Below are 15,703 nucleotides of genomic sequence, written 5' to 3' on the forward strand. Positions count from 1 at the left end.
AATAGGATTATTAGTGAAGACTAAATGAGTTAATGCATATGAAGAATGTAGAACAGCGTATGGCACTATGGAAAAGTTGTGGTGGTTGTTACTAAGAGTACTGTTAGTATTATTACTGCCCAGGCTGGAGCTCAGTCAAGAACGGCATGTGGCCAGTTCCCAGCCACAGTTAATGGTAGCTTCCAGTTAAGAGAGGGAAATGTCTCTTCCAGTTAAGAGAGCTCCTTCCAGTTTGAGAGGGAAAATTCAAATGAATACATTCAGTAATTTTTGTGATATCCACTATGTGCCAGGAACAGTGTTATCTGCTGAAAACTCCATATGACCTAATAAAGCCAGAGGAGCTGTGTTCAAACGATAACTAAAAGTGTCACAAAAATAAACCTTGAATTTAATGTAAAGCATGCCTAGACACTTGGTCAGTGGCATGAATGGCATTTCCTTGTCTACCTTGGCTGAAGCAAGGGTCCCCTTCCCAAATGAATTCCTGTCCTTTTAATTCCTGACAACACTTACACTTTGTTCTCTTTACTTGAAGAGAGCACATTTTCTGCACGGTTTCATCTTATTTCTTCTCTGGGCTTCCTACAGACAACCACAGTGCTTTACTTGTTTAGATCAGTTTAATCATTTCCCAGGTATGGTGAACAGTTTTGCTATGCTCTTCTTATCCTGTTTATCATGGTCCTTGACATCTGTTGGTCCTCTAAGTTGACTCAGCCTAATGGATTTGTTTGGCATTTAAATTGTGTCAGGTACAGAGGTAAAAAGGTGAATACTAAGCTGTTTTTTCCGTTGAGGAGCCTTATAGTTCCATGTGGAGGAGATATACCCGAGTAGGGCATCTCAATGTGTTATGGCGAGTCTGAGTGCACAGGATACTTTGGCACCCATCCATGTTACAGCTTCCTTTCCATTCCCCATTTCTTATCACAACATGTACCACCCATTATGTGAAAACCTGGTGTTCTTGACTCACAATCTGTAGGCGTTACACTCTGAGTTTTTTCCAGTACTGGTTATGGGTTGTACTGAATCATTTATTTACATTTCCTTGGCCAGTTTATTTTGACATATGACATATATTTACTGATGGAGAAAACACACACAGTTTGTGAGTGCAGTGTAATGTTTTTCCTCTGGAAATAGAAGTGAGAGAGACAGCATTTAAGTTTTACTGGCCGAAGAGCTACCTTGGTGTTTTTAAATGGGTCCAAAGTAGTACATGCTTCATTATCCCTTCTGTGTGTATATGCATGTGTAGACGTACATGCTGTGAAGGACGGGAAGAATGTAGGAACATCTATACAACGTATAATTTGAAAAATATTTAAAGCAAAGGAAAACAAGCGGCACATCACTAATTTGGACGCTTTTACCTGATTATTGCCAAATTTATTTGTCTGGACTAAGCATCTATACCTTCATCAATCCTTAGTGCTTGCTATGAAATAATATCTTGTTGTATGCATTTTTTTAATCAGATTGGATCTCGGTTCAGTCAATATTTACTATACTGTAGGACTTGCTTTCACTTTACTGATTTTGCATTGCTCATCTAGTTCTAGAATAAGATTTCCTTATAGTTATAGTGCCTGCAATTCTGGTTATTTCCACAAGGTGAGTAGGGATATCTAGTTGTGACTTTGTGGGACCACAGATTAGATCTGCCCATCTTAGGATACATACAGTAACATATAGGCACATGATTCAATTTCTGACATGATGCTTTAGCCAAAAGATAATTTTCTTAGTTTTTCTCCCACCTCTCTTGAGTGCTGCTTTTGGCATGGTTTCATAGCCTTTGGTCCCTCTGCTGGCATCTCCAGTGTTCCCCAGGATTCTCTCCTTGGCCCATTTCTATCTATCTTTTTTCTTACATATGCTCTCTTGGTCATCTCGTTCACTCTCATGACTTTTAAGTAACACCCATAAGATACTGAACCCCTGATCTTTATCTCCAGGCTGGATCTTTTGGGCTTCCTAAAGGAATCACCAGGAGTTCCCACTGGTACTACAAGCCCTACCTGACTCTATGGAAACCCATCTCTTGTTCCTCCTCCCCGTCACCCTCATGATGAAGCATCATCCCTCTAGACAGAAGCCAAAGTCACCCTTGACGCCTTTGATGCTCTTTCTCCTCTACCTTCCACATGAAGCCCTATCATTCAACCCCAGTGGACCTTCTCTGTTACTTCTGCTTCCCTGACACTACTTTAATCAAAGTCTTTCTTATTCCTTATCTGCATGATTGACAGAGCCTCTGTCTTTAATCTTTCTTCTACCATCCACATTGTCATGAGTGCCATCTCTCAAAAGCACACATCCTTCAACGTGACTCACCCCCCATGGCCTGCAGGATAAGGTTCTAACTCTTCAGCAAGACCTACAAAGCCCTCTTTCATATTTGGCTGAGCAAGCAGCCTCATCTCCTCCTGGCTCAGGTCTCCTCACAATGCTCCAGATGGCCTCTGCCCTTTGATTCTTTTGTGTTTTGTTCATGCTGTTTATTCTGTGTGGATTGTCCTCTGTCTTCCTTCTTCTCTGCCTAGAAAACTCTTCCTCATTTTTCAAGGCCCGTCTCAGATCTCCTCTGCTTGAGATGTCTTCTCCACCCTTCCCACTCAGTATGGGCTGCTCCCTGCACTGTGCTTCCACAGTACTCTCTACTTACCAAGGACATGTTCAACATCCAGAACTCAGTACTATAATAATTTATTTCTTTTTTTTTAAATCCACAAAAGTTTGAGCTCCGGTTGGATAGGAAACTTCAAGTCATCCAATGTTTTTCTACTACCCTATCATATCTACTACCATATCATACAGTGCCTATCATGTAGAAGACCCCCTCAACTATGAACCAAGTAAGTAAACTTTATAGTAATAGTTAAAGAAATATCAAGTCTTTCAACTTTCTTTCATGTATTAGCTTTTAGTATTGCAAAGTATTAGAATTTGATATGTTTATAGGTTCCTGGTGGCTTGGGGTATCCACATTTTAAGCACTTTTGAGTTTAATAGCCTGTCTTTCTCTAAACTAGACCCATTAGTGAGATACTGCTGTGTGCCTCCTTAGTGTTCCCACCTCTGAAATGCACTAGCTATTCAATCCTAATTGGAAAAATTGGGGGGCAGAAGTGGCTTTTTGTTGCTCTAACTTTATTTTAATCTAAGGAATGACTTTGAATCACATTCACCTGGCTTAGTGGTTGCCACATCCTTATTTATTTTGTGACCCAAATTCATAAATCAAGATCAGGACACCTAATTTTTCTCAAATCATCCTAAACTGTCATGGTCCTCCTTTTCCAGTCAGAACCAGATTTTCCTCGCAAGTTGTGATTCTCACTCCACCAACTCCACCCTCTTGATGGAAACTTCATATACATTGAAGGGGCTTCATGTGTTCTGTTATTATTTTTAAAACTGGATTTTGTCAGATACATGCCTTCTGTTCATAAAGAAGCATTGCTACTTTCTTCTGAATGTAATAGGGTGGGGGGCAGAATATCCTTCTAAACAGAAATGTAAGGCAATTTTTTTTAACATATGCTCATAAGGAATGTAGTCCCAAAAGATATTTCCTTCTGTGGTAAATCAAACTCTAATTCATGAATTTTAAAAATTATTCCTTCCTGCTGTGGACATGAATTTCTAAAGTGTGTGTGTGTGTGTGTGTGTGTGTGTGTGTGTGTAGACACTCAATACTGAAAGAGCAGGAATAGAACAAATCATGGCCAAAAATTCCTTTGAATAATAATTTATATATCCATGTCTCCTTTCTTTCCCCAATCTGGCTTCCTTATTATTTTAATTGTTTCTGCCTTTACTACTAATGCATGAATCTGTCTTTGCTAAATCATCTTTTTATACAGAAAGTAAAAGCTGTGAAATACAAACACGCTTTCAAGTTAATAATAGTAACCTAATATTTATTGAACACTTACCATGAACCAGGCACACTAATAAGCACTTTACATAGATTGTCTCATTTTGGTTATGAATTATAATCAAAATGGAAATACTAAATGAAATACTTAAAAGCAAAGTAGAAGCAATACTTTTATAAAACATAGAAACACCTGAATAATTTCTTTTGCCCTTATATAAGCACAGCCCTCAGTCTGCTTTTGATGCTCCGCTGCCACAGACAAATTAATCACACTCTCTCTTCTTGCTTTCATTTTAGTCAGAGAGCATTAAAGAAATATATAGTATTTCTGGGATACCAGTCCACAATCAGGTATTCTTAGTGTTATCAGTGGGCTACATGCACTCAGGGGAATTGTGAACAGTTAGAGGAAACTAGACCTAGAGAAACAAGGACTCATTTACCCATCCTACTTGTCAACTATTTTAACCCTGTAAACCAGGCAGTATTTTATTAGTATGTCTCTGTTTTTAGTCAGTCTAGAGTATCAAGTCCACTATTGTTAACTGTTCAGTAGTAAACAATAGCAAAGAAGAAATGAAGAGATGCAAAAATGTTTCCTCTCAAAGAATTTGAGAAATTGAAGTGATCTTACCCTTCTGAGGCAAAAGTGATTTTACAGAGTTGAAAGTCCAGAAACTTTTAACATCCTGTAGAGTCGCACAACCAGTGAGCAACAGGTGAGAATGGAACCTGTGTCTTCTGTCTCCTGTGCAACTGTCTTTTGACCACAGAGAATACCTTTTCCTAGAATTTATCCCTTTCCATTTTATTTCCTTATCCACTGATTTTATATATTTTTGCAACAACATGATACCTTTTTTTATTTTCTTTCTTCTATTTCAAATTTGTTTTGCTGGTTTCTCTATACCCTCTTGCCTTTTGCTTTCTTTTCTTGGTTTAATAAAGGTTCTATTTCCCCTGCAGAATTTCTTTACTTTCAGTATTGCAATATTTTTGAATTACCTCTTACTTTTTCTATTTCCACTCAGAGCCTCTGAAAGGGGTTTAGAAATTTTATGTCTTTTATTTTAAAAAATTATTTAATTAATTTATTTTTGGCTGAGTTGGGTCTTCGCTGCTGTGCGTGGGCTTTCTCTAGCTGCGGCGAGCAGGGTCTACTCTTCGTTGCGGTGCACGGGCTTCTCATTGTGGTGGCTTCTCTTGTTGCGGAGCAGGGGCTCTAGGCTCGTGGGCTTCAATAGTTGCAGCACACAGGCTCAGTAGTTGTGGCACATGGGCTCAGTGGTTGTGGCTTGCGGGCTCTAGAGCACAGGCTCAGTAGGTGTGGTGCACGGGCTTAGTTGCTCCGCAGCATGTGGGATCTTCCCGGACCAGGGCTCGAACCTGTGTTCCCTGCATTGGCAGGCGGATTCTTAACCACTGTGCCACCAGGGAAGCCCAGGGGTTTAGAAATTTTAAAATGTAATGTCAGTTCTCCAAATCAAATCAGCCAAAATAACAACAACCAAAAGCCAACAAAGAAGAAAAATGCTATTTAGCCAAGTATGTTCATCTTAGGTTTGAATTTGCCTATTTTTTCCCTGTGCTACAGCTGCTGCTGCTGCTGAATCCTGTATGTTGAAATTTGTATGTTTTTCATTTTGGAAGATAGTAATAAGTCTGAGAGTAGAATAGTTATTCCAACAAAAATGTTTTTCAGAAGTATGTATTTGCATAGGAGAGAAAATAAATATGATATTATTGGTTATTTATTGCTTTTGTTTTTTAAATAAGTTTGTTTATTTATTTATTTTGGCGTGTTGGGTCTTTGTTGCTGCACACGGGCTTTCTCTAGTTGCAGCGAGCAGGGGCTACTCTTTGTTGCTGTGCGCGGGCTTCTCTTGTTGAAGAGCACAGGTTCTAGGTGCACAGGCTTCAGTAGTTGTGGCATGCGAGCTCAGTAGTTGTGGCTCACAGGCTCTAGAGTGCAGGCTCAGTAGTTGTGGTGCACAGGCTTAGTTGCTCCACGGCATGTGGGATCTTCCCAGACCAGGGCTCGAACCCGTGTTTTTTGTATTGGCAGGGGAGTCCTATTTATTGCTTTTAATTCATAACTTAGCAGTCAGCTACTACACAATCTTGTATTTAATCTCTGGCTATTCTATGTTGGTTCTGTATTTTCCAACTAGAATGCAATGAGGCACTACTGTGATTAGTTTATATGCTAATTTAAAATTTTAAATGGTATTAGATAGACATTTCTCCAAAGAAGACATACAGATGGCCAATAGGCACATGAAAAGATGTTCAACATTGCTAATTATTAGAGAAGTACAAATCAAAACTACATGAAGTATCACCTCATACCACTCAGAATGGCCATCATCAAAAAGTCTACAAATAATAAATGCTGGAGAGGGTGTGGAGAAATGGGAAGCCTCCTACGCTGTTGGTGGGAATGTAAACTGGGGCAGCCACTATCGAAAAGAGTATGGAGGTTCCTTAAAAAACTGAAAATAGAGTTACCATATGATCCAACAATCCCACTCCTGAGCATATATCCAGAGAAAACTCTAATTTGAAAAGATACATGCACCCCAATATTCATAGCAGCACTACTTATAATAGCCTAGACATGGAAGTAACATTTAGGTCCATTGACAGATGAATGGATAAAGAAGCTGTGGTACATATATTCAATGGAATATTACTCAGCCATAAAAAAGAATGAAATAATGCCATTTGCAGCAACATGGATGGACCTAGAGATGATCATACTAAGTGAGGTAAGTCAGAGAAAGACAAATGTATTGTCACTTATATGCAGAATCTAAAATATGATACAAATGAACTTATTTACAAAATAGAAACAGACTCACAGACATAGAAAACGTATTTACAGTTACCAAAGGAGAAGGGGGTGAGGGATAAATTAGGAGTTTGAGATAGCAGATACAAACTACTCTATATAAAATAGATTATCAACAAGGTCCTACTGTATAGCACAGGGAACTATCTTCCACATCTTATAACAGCCTATAACGGAGAAGAATATGAAAAAGAATATATCTGTATCTACATGTGTATGTATAACTGAATCACTGTGCTGTACACCAGAAACTAACAGAACATTGTAAATTAAGTATAATTTTTAAAAAATGTACTGGTATTGCATGTATGCATTAATAAAAGACATACATCTACTCAAACAAATTCCATTTCCTGTCTTGTCTGAATCACTTTTCAGGATCAAGTTCAAATAAGAGGGCAATGATTGACCCATATGCCCCTTTGACTGAAGAAATATAAAATGTTTCCTTGTGCAAGAGCTGAGAAATGGTAAGATTCCCTTTATCTTCCTTTTATTTCCCCATGGTGATCTACTTTAACCTGCATCTGTGACCTTCACACATGAGGCCTGTGATGTAACAGAGAAAGGCAGAGACAGGAGAAGACAGAGGGAGCCTTGGGAGAGAACTGTGATGAACACAGGCACCTCAGCATTTAAGTAACTACCACCATCATTGTTAAAATGCAACGGTTTGTTCAAGCTGCCTTGGGAAAAATTTTTAAAAACACACAAAAACTGAGGCATTTAAAAGCACTTCAGCTGTGTATGCATGTTTGCTTGCTTATTTTGTTTGGCCCAAAGAGGATTAAAGGGACCAAGGCAATGTTCACTCACCCTATTCAACTTTGCCATTTTGCAGCAAAGTGTCATTTCTGATCGCTGGTCTAGTTAAACCTGTGTGCAGATCACATAATTTTTGCCTGGCTTGATTTGAACAACACTTCCCCACATTTCTGGCAGGAGTTATGATCAGAACAGGACATTCATGAGACAGTAGCCTTGGCCCACAACATGCTCAGTGCAGAAAGGAATCCAGGCAGAGGGTTTAGTGAAAATGAAGAAGTGGCTCTAGAAGAAGTGGCTCTAAAGAAATGGCACATAGTCACCTCTTCTTTGTACTCCTTTGAATGGTGACTTTTATAGGAATTTTATTTTGTTTCCTATCCACCTGCCTTTAATAGTATCTATTCCCTCCCACCCTTAACTGCTCATTCAAATCTGTACTGCAGCTGAATCAAAGAAAGAGGATTGAGGCATCTAGCTAGGAAAAGAGAATTTTAAAAGATAAAGTAAATAGAGAACAATACTTTGCAATTCAAGGAAACTTTCCCTGCTACTGTAGTCCACATTGGTTTTGCCCTTCTCTATCTTCTGTAACATTTTAATCTGCCCCACTGAATAAGTCCTGATTGTCTGCTCTCTTGTATTTATGCCAGCTCAAAAGAGACAATAGTGTATAATCAAATAAGCAATGTTCATGACTATGCTTTGTAAACTATCAAGTATTGTGTAGTGTATTTAAATTTATTTTGTATGTTACTTCTGGTTCTCAATTTATGTCATAATTACTTTAAAAATTCTCTCTTATCTAACATTGTGCTGGACAAAAGGAGGGTCTATATTATTGACTCACTTAATAATCATTAATTATATTGTAAAAAAAATTATTTTCAACCATTGAAGAGCATTATGACTCAGTGCTAAATTCTTCCAGTATGATTCCATTAAAGCCAGATATACCTTCTGAGAGAAGCATTCAATTTGAAAGGCAAGAGTTCAGTTTGTCTTATTCCTAAATTCATGTTTCTTTTCCCCTTTGAATGAATTAGTTAGATTTTCCCATTTGAAAATGATGATTATTTCTCTGTTGCTAACAGGTTCTAGAGGTACCAAAAGACTTTAATAAAAAGAAAGTAATTTAAAAAATTGACTACAATGACTATTAATAATCCGTGAACAGTAATCTTCTTGAAGACAGAGACTCTCTGATATTATCTTTGAATTGTTTTTGGAACCTGGAAAACTATATTATAGAGGCAGGCTTAATTAAGGTATGCTGCATAAATGAATAGAAGTCTGATAGTAGGGGAGCGCATCTGTGACCAGCAGATCTTGGCTGTAACTATTGCTACCAAAAGAGAATTAACAGCATGAAAGGTATCTGGTTATCAAATGAGAAATAGCATGAAGATGTCTTTTAATTTAGAAGTCAGACTCCTGGGCTAATAATCATGGAGCATAAATTTGTCTATAACAAAAGAACATTTCCTATGAAAATGACTTGTTAACCTTCATTCTGTGATGGAGATTTTATACTGTATAATACTTAGGTTTGTTCTGATAAAGACATCTAGTTGGAATTGCTACCTTATTGATATGCTGTCTTAATAATGGAAGTGTGCCTAAATTAACTGGGAAAGATAAAGCATGTACAAAATAGAGAAGGAAGAAATATCAATGATAGCAGGAAAAATCTGTAACCCTGAGATAAAGGATTTCTTGATACTAAACTCTAAAAAAATACTTGAAAGTAAACACACTTTTATAGGGCAACACTCCATCCATTATCTTTCTCTCTCCTTTGCTTAATCCAGCTCCTCTTCCTGCTCTGTAACTGTCTCCCAAGATTTGCTTCTCCTCCCTCAATTTGCTCTATTTATCCCATTTCTCATTGAAGCCAGCCCTGGAGTTTGAGTGCAAGTACATATTTGCAGCTGCACGCAGGCAATTTCTGTTTTAACATCCTATTTTCATCTCAAACCCAAGAACAGAAAATCTGAACCTATTCTTTCAAAATAACTGTTGTACTTACCTTACTTATTTTTCTCTTTATTTAGTGACCTATTAGGGGAACTTGGTCTCATTCTTCTTCTTTTATTTGCTATAGCTAAATTCTCTCCAACATATTTATTCTTTCAAAAACATGTGGGAAATTCGTAGGCATAAAGTCACATTTACAAGAGTTCCCCTCTCTGATAGCAGTAAAGCTAACCAAAAGAACTAAAATAAAAAAAAAATTCAAGTAAAACCATTTGTGCTGACCTTTAGAAAGGTCTTAACCTCATAATACAAATCCAACTATCATCAAGATGTAAGTTCAGTCTGTTTTATACAGGACACTAGTTTCTCAACACAGTACAATAGGTGACACTTAAGTGAAAGAAAAAAAAAGTGGAAACAAGCAAACATGTGAACATGTAGGCCTTTAATTATATCCACTATCTAGAGAGGTATAGTCTATAACCATGAATGGCTGGTGGAAAAGAACAGAAATATTCTGTCTTCAGTCAATTTCTCAAGTGCAGCTCAGCCAGAATCTGAGAAAGCTCTAAGCTAAGCAGCTTCTTACTTGGGAGGGGTACGATCTAAAAACAGGTCCACTGTGAAACAAACTTCAGGCAACAAATGACCAAATACAACAGAAGCATAGAATGTCAGTCTGGTTGACTTTTCATCCAGGGGTGGACATAATGAAGCAGAAGAACAAACCAGTTCCCAGCAATATCATCTGTATTGTTGTGGTACGAATCAGGCCCTCAATCAGGCTTGCTAGATGTGGAGCCTGGACTTCCAACAAATTTTGAGAGAAACATCTTTGATCACAGTGCCTATGTCCCCACTTCCCTTCCTTTGGTCCGCAGGAAAATGCAAGAGACCTTACACCAGCAAATTTCAATCTTGTTTGTGAAGAGGAAGGTCTGAAGGGTGTCAAGGAGATGTCTCCCACCCTCTATTAGGGAAACTAGCAGAACATGTAGATATGCCCCCAGTCAAAGGTAAGGAAGTTGCATAAGGGGAAGGATCATATTGATTTTGTTCATCATTCTATGGCCAATACCTCTGGTAGCACCTGGCATAAAGGGGGCTCCTTAAAGATTTGATGAACAAATTATTATTGCAGAAGATAGGGGTATGGATTTTGAAGTTAGAGAGATGGTTAAGAGGACTAATTCTGCAACTTCTTAGCTTTGTGCCCTTGGACAAATTCTATAACGCTTTGTACCCTCATATGTACAATTCAGGTAATAGTAATATTTTGTTTTGGGGATTAAAAGATAAAATATATTTTAGATATTCAGCACATGACTCTGCTGGTTATTCTCCCTTTGGTCCTCCAGATTAGTTCTCCAGTAATGTCATTTTCTCCTCTTACCTCTTTAGGCCCAGGAAGCAGAAAGGATTCCCCATTGTTGCAGGTCTCTGGGCTCCTCAGCATCCTTTATCAGTTTCCTTAATCCCGACCACAGTTCTGTAAGGACTACTTAGGTGAATGTTTCTTCAATCTTCTGAACTGGATTTTGTTTTCTGATAGGAATTTGAGTGATACAGGGCCTGAAAGCAAGAATAATTAAACAGGATTAACTTTTGGTGTTGGTAGGTGTAGTTGTATTGGTAGTAGTCAAAGCAGTAATATAGTAGTACAGTAAGGAGAGTGGCAACTGTTATTGTTACCGTTATGAGCAGATCAAAATACAAAAGAAAATCTGCTAAAGCAAAAAAAAGTTCCTAAAATGAATACAGTATTCCCTAAGATGGGAGACAAGTTTAGACTATAACAAGAAAATTAAAGATGATGTGGAACTTTTTGATACAAAGTGTTTTTAAAATTTGATATAAAATGATTCATCAACTAAATACAATACTAAGAAGAGAAATAGTGAAGAAAATTAATGTTGTTCCAAAACAAAAGAATTAATTTTAAACAAGGACACATCTAGAAAATAGAATCAGTAACTAACTTGAGAACCTAATTTTAAAAATACCAAGAAAAACTGAAGATGACACAAACAGCTGGAAAGATATACTGTGTTCTTGGATTGGAAGAATCAGTATTGTTAAAATGACCATACTACCCTCGGCAATCTACAGATTCACTGCAATCCCCATCAAATTACCAATTTCATCTTTCACAGAACTATAACAAAAATGTTTAAAATTTGTATGGAAACACAAAAGACCCCAAATAGCCAGAACAATCTTGAGAAAGAAAAATGGAGCTGGAGGAATCATGCTCCCTGACTTCAGACTGTTCTACAAAGCTTTAGTAACAAAACAATAGGGTACTGGCACATAAACAGATACAGAGATCAGTGGAACAGGATAGAAAGCCCAGAAATAAATCTACACACTTATGATCAATTAATCTATGACAAAGGAGGTAAGACTATACAATGAGAAAAGACAGTCTCTTCAATAAGTGGTGCTGGGAAAACTAGACAGCTACATGTAAAAGAATGTGATTAGAACATTCTCTAATGTCATATACAAAAATAAACTCAAAATGGATTAAAGACCTAAATGTAAGGCTGGATACTATAAAACTCCTAGAGGAAAACATAGGCAGAACACACTTTGGCATAAATCACAGCAATATTTTTTTGGATCTGTCTCCTAGAGTAATGGAAATAAAAACAAAAATAAACAAATGGGACCTAATGAAACTTAAAAGCTTTTGCATAGCAAAGGAGTCCATAAACAAAATGAAAAGACAACCCACAGAATGGGAGAAAATATTTGCAAATAATGCGACTGACAAGGGATTAATCTCTAAAATAGACAAGCAGCTCATACAGCTTAATATAAAAAAAAACTCAATCAAAAAATGGGCAGAAGATCTAAACAGGAATTTCTCCAAAGAAGACATACAGATGGCTAATAGGCACATGAAAAAGTGCTCAACATCGCTAATTATTAGAGAAATACAAATAAAAACTACTATGAGGTATCACCTCACACCAGTCAGAATGGCCATCATCAAAAAATCTACAAACAATAAATGCTGGAGAGGGTGTGGAGAAAAGTGAACCCTCTTGCATTGTTGGTGAGAACGTAAATTGATACAGCCACTATGGAGAACAGTATGGAGGTTCCTTAAAAAACTACAAATAGAACTACCATACAACCCAGCAATCCCACTACTGGGCATATACCCTGAGAAAACCATAATTCAAAAAGAGTCATGTACCACCATGTTCATTGCAGCTCTATTTACAACAGCCAGGACATGGAAGCAACTTAAGCATCCATTGACAGATGAATGGATAAAGAAGGTGTGGTACATATATACAATGGAATATTACTCAGCCATTAAAAATAAACGAAATTTAGTTATTTGTAGTGAGGTGGATGGACCTAGAGTCTGTCATACAGAGTGAAGTAAGTCAGAAAGAGAAAAACAAATACCATATGCTAACACATATATATGGAATCTAAAAAAATAATAATAATAAAATAAATGGTTCTGAAGAACCTAGGGGCAGGACAGGAATAAAGTTGCAGATGTAGAGAATGGACTTGAGGACACGGGGAGGGGGAAGGGTAAGCTGGGACGAAGTGAGAGAGTAGCATTGACATATACACACTACCAAATATAAAACAGATAGCTAGTGGGAAGCAGCCACATAGCACAGGGAGATCAGCTCAGTGCTTTGTGACTACCTAGAGGGGTGGGATAGGGAGGCTGGGAGGGAGACGCAAGAGGGAGGGGATATGGGGATATATGTATATGTATAGCTGATTCACTTTGTTATAAAGCAGAAACTAACACACCATTGTAAAGCAATTATACTCCAATAGAGATGTTAAAAAAAAAATCTAGGTGCTGAGAAAAAAAAATTCAAGCCATAAATAACTTCTAAGTGATTTAAACTATTCCAGAGCATAAAGAATGAAAGCAATCTCCATGTTTTAAATGAAGTCAGCAAAACTCAGAAACAATATTTATCAATATAAACAAGAAAAGGTAAAATTTCTGTCCAACCCCACTTATAAATATTCATATAAGTATCCTAAATAAAATGTTATTAGAACCCAGGAAAACATGGAAAGCCTTATAAATCCATGATCAACACAGACTCATTCCAAGAATGCTAGGCGATTCATTATTAGAAAATCTATTGCTATAAATGACCATTATTATAATGAGCAAAGGAGGAAATATTATTGTTCCCAAGAAGATTTCCCAAGAAGTATTTGGTAAAACTCACCATTCATTTCTGATTTTTTAATAAAAGGATTATATGGGTTGTACCTGACACACACGCACACACACGCACACACACGCACACACACACACACAGTCATGGTATATATTCTATTCGTAAAACTAGGAGTCTGTGTTGGGCTTAACTGTGTAACCAAGAAGGCTAATTCTGGAAAACACGGTCAAATAAACTTAGGAATTTCTCCATTAAAAATGTCCTTAAAAGTTCATGAAATGTAAAAGACATCATAAAAGCTTTGAGACACTGTATAAAAGAAACTTGTTTAAATTATTTAATGGATAAACTGCCGAATCTGAGACCTTTTTTCTCAGCTCCCCTGTTATCATGGCCTGGATGACTTTCTTCTCTCATTATCAGTTTTGTATTTCTGTACTAAAAAAGTTCCATACAAATCAAGAACATGATTGTCATGCTAGCCATTGCAATTAGATAATAGAATAAAATATAATATCTTGCTATTAAAGAGGTGAAATTGTTATTTTTATGGATAATATAATCATCTGGGTGGAATTTTCAAGACAACATTTAAAAATATAAGGTAAAGTAAGAGTTTATAAAGGTGGGCAATAACAAAGTTAACATGTGAAAATACAGTTTTTTAATAAACAATAATTAATTAGAAAATATAATACAAGGATATAATTTATAATATTAATAATCCAAAATATTAAATTATCTAAATAATAATAGAAATATGTAGAGCTAGTATGAGGAAAACTCTGAAACTATCAAGGACCATAAAAGACTTAAATAAATAAAAAGACAGTTCTTAGTCTTCAGCTAATGCTAAATATTTTTAAAATATCACTTCTTCCTAAGAGGATTTATAAATGTATTAAATCCCAACTAAAACCCCAATTGGATTTTTTCTTAATTTGATAAAAATGATTCTAAATTTTAACTGGAAGTATAAATGTGGGAAAACATCCAGGGAATTCTGAAGAAAAAGAGAAGTAAAGAGGTATATGCTTTCGTATAGAAAAATATATTACAAAACAGCATTTATAAAAATAACTCTATGGTGTAGAAATAGACTAACATTAATGGAAACAACCAGAGAAACAATGAAATAAACTCATATGTGTGAGAATTTAATGTGATAAATATGACATTTAAAGTGATGTGGGGCTTCCCTGGTGGCGCAGTGGTTGGGAGTCCGCCTGCCGATGCAGGGGACAAGGGTTCGTGCCCCTGTCTGGGAGGATCCCACATGCCGCGGAGTGGCTGGGCCTGTGAGCCATGGCCGCTGAGCCTGCGCGTCCGGAGCCTGTGCTCCGCATCGGGAGAGGCCGCAGCAGTGAGAGGCCCGCGTACCGCAAAAAGAAAAAAAATAAATAATAAAGCGATGTGGAGGGGAAAAGATTCATTATGCAAAAAAGATAGTGATAAGCTAACTGAGTAGCCATTTAGAAAAATAAAACATCCAAAACAAATTCTGGGTTCACCAAATGTTTGAGGAAAATTAAATCCTAAAACAATAATGTATAAGTCAAGATTTGTACAATATCTTATTGAGGAAGTTCTTTATAAGTTTCCAAGCATAGTGTACCAAAAAAAAAAAAGAGAGAGAGAAAAAGAAGAAAGAAAGGATGAATAGATCTTGACCAAATAAGAATGGAGAGATTTTGACCTGCAGAAATACAATAAGTGAGTTTGAAGATAACCTCAGGAACTAGTAAAAATATCTGTAACACATATGACATATAGAGAGTTAATTTCTCTAATTTTAATAAATAGATTAAAAATAAATTAAAAATAACCGACCATGACAGGAAGAAGGGCAAAAGAGTTGAAAGGCATTTCAGAAAGGAAAAGTATAAATGTCCAATGAAGATTTGAAAGGATATTCCATCTCAAAGAAAGAAACTATCAATGAGTATTTTGAAGAGCGAAACACATGACAAAACTCAATATCTATAAGCTTTTGGAAACCTAGGGACACTCTTAGTTAAAATATACATTTGAGCAACTTTT

The 15,703-nt window shown here is 36.8% G+C and overlaps 1 protein-coding gene across 3 annotated transcripts in view; it reads right to left on the reverse strand.

Annotated features, from left to right (window-relative positions):
• MME (membrane metalloendopeptidase) overlaps window positions 1–15,703 on the reverse strand; it is a 334,644-nt gene that overhangs the window by 253,019 nt on the left and 65,922 nt on the right. For all 3 annotated transcript variants that reach the window (XM_029214056.1, XM_029214055.1, XM_029214058.1), the window contains one exon: window positions 10,879–11,057. The gene's annotated coding sequence lies outside the window, so the exon portion shown is untranslated. The remainder of the gene's footprint in view (window positions 1–10,878; window positions 11,058–15,703) is intronic.

This window comes from Monodon monoceros, unplaced genomic scaffold (genome assembly GCF_005190385.1).
Source record: "Monodon monoceros isolate NGI ecotype Baffin Bay Population unplaced genomic scaffold, NGI_Narwhal_1 Super_Scaffold_11, whole genome shotgun sequence".
NCBI classification, from domain to species: domain Eukaryota; kingdom Metazoa; phylum Chordata; class Mammalia; order Artiodactyla; family Monodontidae; genus Monodon; species Monodon monoceros.